General features: G+C 53.3%; 1 protein-coding gene across 6 annotated transcripts in view; it reads left to right on the forward strand.

Moving 5' to 3' along the window:
• The first annotated feature begins 245 nt into the window (after positions 1–245).
• The window catches only part of IFT20 (intraflagellar transport 20), a 6,562-nt gene continuing 3,141 nt past the window's right edge, over positions 246–3,666 (forward strand). Inside the window, exons 1-2 of one of the 6 annotated variants that reach the window (XM_077749630.1) lie at positions 247–405; positions 3,369–3,611. The gene's annotated coding sequence lies outside the window, so the exon portion shown is untranslated. Of the gene's footprint in view, positions 406–3,368; positions 3,612–3,666 lie in introns of all 6 variants that reach the window. The other 5 variants (XM_077749631.1, XM_077749632.1, XM_077749635.1 and 2 more) reach the window with 5 other exon arrangements.

Consider the following 3,666-nt stretch of genomic DNA (forward strand, 5'->3'; position numbering starts at 1 on the left):
TCCGCCCGCGCGCGTACCCGCCCCGAGCCGCGGCGCAGCCCCGCCCGCCCCGCGCAGCCCAGGACTCTGAGGCCGGTCCTGCCCAGCACCCAATCACCGGGGAGGGAGGGGCCCGCGGAGAGCGCACAGCTACTTCCTGCAGCCTTTCCGGCGCAAAGGCCTCTGGATCTTGTAGGCAGCCGCCCCCCCCCACCTCGTGGGGCTCTGTTTCCCAGCAGGCTTTGCGGGCTGGGCAGGGTGAGTGCTTCCGCCGTCAGGTGATGACGTGTGGGTAAACAGGTCCAGTATCCGTGGCAGCGGCTGAGGCCGGCGGGCGAGGAGGCACCGGCTGCCGCTAACCGGGGAGAGAAACTGCCTGTCGCAAGCAGCCCGGGCCGCAGCGCGCCGCCGCTACGGGGTTGGCAGGTAGGCAGTGACTGCGGGTCGGGGGACGCGGGCGGACCCCGGGACGAGTGAACCTGACAGGCCGAAAGAAAACGTGGGGATTCCGCGCGATTCTTTGCGGGGCGGTGTCACGCCCAGCTTGTGCCTGGAGCTTAAACGCGCTGATGGTGCTCGCCACCGTCTTGTGAGGAAACTGCGGTTCAGGCGTTTGCGTAGTGTGGACGGCCAGCTCCGTCACCCAGGTCTTCCTAACTGTACGCCCCGCGCCCCTTCCCCACGCCCCGCCCGCGGCGCCTGCAGTGCGGGGAGTGGACCTGGGAGAGCCAGGGGGCGGAGAGAGTGTCGCCGCTGTCCTCGCCGGGGAGCTCCGTGCGGCTCTTGTGCCCGGCGTTCCTCAGATGCGCAGACACGCACGTGTGGTGGGAGTCGGGAGAGAATCTGATAGTTGGCCGTGAACCCTCACCCTACCCTCCTTCTCCCGTCCTATCCATCTCACTACTCTGCCCTCCAAATATCCACTTGGCGCTCAAGCCGCATCTAAGGGAATCTTGGCCGACTCTTCTTCTCTCGTCCCCAAACCCTTAACGTTCATTCAATCCTTTACTAAATGCTATCACCTAGACTCACATGACATCGCGAAGTGGACCGCTTTGTTTCAGCTCCAAGCCTTGGTTACCGCAACAGCCTTTTTTTTTTTTTTTTTTTTTTTTTTCCTCTTTCCACATTCCTTCCACAAACATTTGCCGAGTTGCAGGCACTCCGTGTGTGCAGGCACCGTGCTAGATGCGAGGGTTACAGTGATGAACAAGGGAGGTGCGGCCCTTTCTTCTGTTCCCTCCAATTCATTCTCCATCCCGGGTCTCAGTGATCATTCCAGAAGGCAGATAGATCTGTGCCACTTTGCTGAGAATCTGCGGGCTGTCCGCTACCCTTATGAGAAAATCCAAGCTCACGACTGCGCTTTTCAGAGCCCTCCGTGAACCAGCTCTGGCTTCCCCGTCTAGACTTACCCTGTTCTGCACTCCTCCTTGTCCACTGGGTTTTAACCACACTAGCCTTTCGGTTCTTGGAATGCATCAACTTTCTTTCAGCCTCAGGATCTTCACCTAGTGTTTTCCTTCTGCCGGGAATGCCTCCTCCCCGCCTGGCAAACTTTGGGATGGTCTTTGGGGCTTTTATTGAGACACTCTGGGCCCCATATGGGTTGTGTCCTCTTGCAGCAGCTTCGTATGACACCCTGTGCTTTTCCTCATACTGTTGTCACAGTTCGTGATTATTTGTTTCCTCTCTGTCCAGAGGTCAGGAACTAAAGCATCTTATTCAGTACTCCAGGGCAGGGGCTCAGAAGATGTATCTGACTAAATGCCTCCTCTCAGGGACGGGAGTGGCCGTCGAAAAAGATTATTTGCTCCCTCGGGTTACTGGAAGCTTTCTAGAGCAGTGGGTCTGATTAATCCCCTGGTAGGTGTTCGGTGCTCAGACTGTATGTGTTAATGTCACGGAACAAGCAGGAAGAGAGAACAGATCTTTAAAAAAAATTTTTTTAACGTTTATTCATTTTTAAGAGGGAAAGAGAGATCCCAAGCAGGGGTAGAGAGGGAGACACAGAATCCGAAGCAGGCTCTGGGCTCTGAGCTGTCAGCACAGAGCCCGACGTGGGGCTCGAACCCACAAACCGTGAGATCGTGACCTGAGCCGAAGTCGGACACTTAACTGATTGAGCCACCCAGGTGCCCCGAAAAGAGAGAACTTTTTTAAAAAAAAGCTGGATTAAAATTTAAAAGCAAAAAATAAAAAGAAGGACTTAAAGGGACAACTATATATAAAAAAATAAAAAGCTTGATTAAAAGGAAGCCTGGGATGATTAAAATGTTGCAAGAGGAAGAAGATGCTAGCCTCTTTCCTTCTGGTGGGTGAGAGGCTCTGGGCCACAGTCATACCCAGTGTATAGACATGCATTAGTCGACCCGCAGTGTTGGATGCGGTACTTCCTTTAAATTTTTGAATTCAGTGCTTTCCTTTAAAAATCAGATTTCACGTATAAATCTGGCTGTCTTGAAAATTCAGTCCTGATCACTGTGGGACTTAATTCTTTTTTTTTTTTTTTAATTTTTTAACGTTTTTATTTATTATTGAGAGAGAGAGAGAGACAGAGCATGAGCATCGGAAGGGCAGAGAGAGGGAGAGACACAGAATCTGAAGGAGAGCCCAGTGCGGGGCTCTAACTCACAAACTGCGACATCGTGACCCGAGCTGAAGTCGGACGCTTAACCGACTGAGCCACCAGGCGCCTCTGTTTTATTTTGTTTTGAGCCAGAATGAGGGTGAGTTTTCAGCGTTTCCCAGAATCGAGGCATCCTTTGGACCAGGGGCGTGAGGTGGCCTGGGAGGGGAAAGGATACTCCTGCCTGCAGAAGGAAACCCCAATTCCGTGGCCTGGCGCACACGATCTTCCTGATCTGGCGCCAGGCGACCTTTTCAGCCACACCGTCAGTCCTTTCATACTCTTTCAGTGACTTCAGGCTTTCGCTGTTTTCTCTGATTGGAGCGCCTTTCCCCAGCCTCCTTACTTGGTATGTTCTGGCTGGTACGTCATTTCCTTTTTGTGTTTTCTGCTAGAAGGAGACTGAACCAACTATGGGCCTAGTTCAGGCAAGTGTACGGTGGCCTGTGGCGTACATCGTGGGTAATGGTCTTCTCCTGGCTTATTTTTTTACTCTAATCTGAAATTCATGCAGATTTCCTCTTTTGCTTTCGGCGTGACTTTGCTTTTGGTGCGATCCCAGTACTGTATTTGAAAAGCTTTCTCATGTCCTTTTGGGTACACAGTGGGGGGCTAAGCACGCTTATGACTTCTCACACTTCGTTCCCATGCTCCTCCCTCCCCCCAAGCTGACTGCTCTGTTCTCCAGCACCTGAGTGATATTTCTGTGAAAGCACTTCACACAGTATACTTTGCAGTTTACGTGTCTGTCTTCCTCCAGCTAAACTATGTGCTTCTCCAGGGCGGGCACCATGCTCCACTCATCTTTGTGCCCCCAGCATCTAGCAGTGGTGGCCTGTAGCAGGCCCTCAAGAAATGTGTGTTGAATGAACGGTGCCTGTGACAAGCGGCTGGACTTTACTCTTTCCTGACCTTTGCTCCTATGACACACCTCCTCCCGGCTACCACTCTCAGCCCTTCCGAGCCGAACTTCTCTTCTCTAGGGAAGCTGGAAGGGAAACAGGTGAGGCTCGGAGAGATGGAGGCAGAGGGAAGGGGCGCCTTCGGAGGAGGAACGT

This window comes from Crocuta crocuta, unplaced genomic scaffold (genome assembly GCF_008692635.1).
Source record: "Crocuta crocuta isolate KB4526 unplaced genomic scaffold, BGI_CrCroc_1.0 scaffold149, whole genome shotgun sequence".
In the NCBI taxonomy this organism is placed as follows: domain Eukaryota; kingdom Metazoa; phylum Chordata; class Mammalia; order Carnivora; family Hyaenidae; genus Crocuta; species Crocuta crocuta.